The sequence below is a fragment of the Tigriopus californicus genome, chromosome 6, assembly GCF_007210705.1.
Source record: "Tigriopus californicus strain San Diego chromosome 6, Tcal_SD_v2.1, whole genome shotgun sequence".
Taxonomy (NCBI): domain Eukaryota; kingdom Metazoa; phylum Arthropoda; class Copepoda; order Harpacticoida; family Harpacticidae; genus Tigriopus; species Tigriopus californicus.
In genome coordinates, this window is record NC_081445.1 from 14,566,990 (window position 1) to 14,567,981 (window position 992).

The following is a 992-nucleotide window of genomic DNA, read 5'->3' on the forward strand; positions in this document are numbered from 1 at the left end:
TGAGCTTTGCGATTTTGAATGGCTTATTTTTCACCAAACGTTTCGCAAAATATGCTTTACCTCGAATTGTGAGACTTTTAAAGCCTTTTTTTATTGCCGAATGGTCAGGAATTAATCTGGCAATAATTCGAAATGGATTTTTCAATGGAAATAGTTCAAAAATATTGCTACTTTACGAAATGTTCTTGAAATTTTCCAGTAAAAGGCTAAGTTAGGCAATCAATGAAATTCTTAGTAAAATTTGTTCATGGGATATTTTCACATGTTTGAGATTAGACAGAAGACCTCAACCTGGACCAAAACAGAACATTTGAAACCAGCTCTAGTTTTATAAAATTTCGATCGAATAGAGAACAAGGAGTGTATTAATTGAACAGGAAATTATTTTTCAAAAATAAATAAAACGGCATTGAATTTACGACTTTAGGGACACTTGTGACCATAAAATTACAAAAAAATATCATTTGAAGTTTTACAATTTGAGATAAGCACATTTTGCGACACGCTTGGTAAAATTGAGCCATTTATAGCCGCAATACTTTCACATCAGTTTTTTACAAGGAAATTTTGACACCCATTTAAAAGCATTTGCTCTGTTTGGACTTTGAGGCTGTTTCAATGTGCATTATGGCCTTTTTACCAACTCGAGTATTATTGGAAGCTTTGCAGTATATCGAACAAATACCGAAACTGGCTTGAAAAGTCTTTCCATCTCAAAATCAACTACTTCGGCGGGATTTTCCCGCTCCGTCTTCACTTTTATCATTTACTACTACCTCAACTTCGGAAATGACCGAAGATTTGCCCATTTATGGGTCAAAACAGCCACTCGTATTGCACTTTAAAACCACAAATAATCTTGGACCCGGCTATCCAGGGATCGAACCAAGACAAGCTTAGTGGAACAACGAATACTCTACCAATAACCTACTGTTGCAAGCCGTATTTGAACTTTACTTTGTCACGTCAAACCTCTCACAATGGCAAAGCTG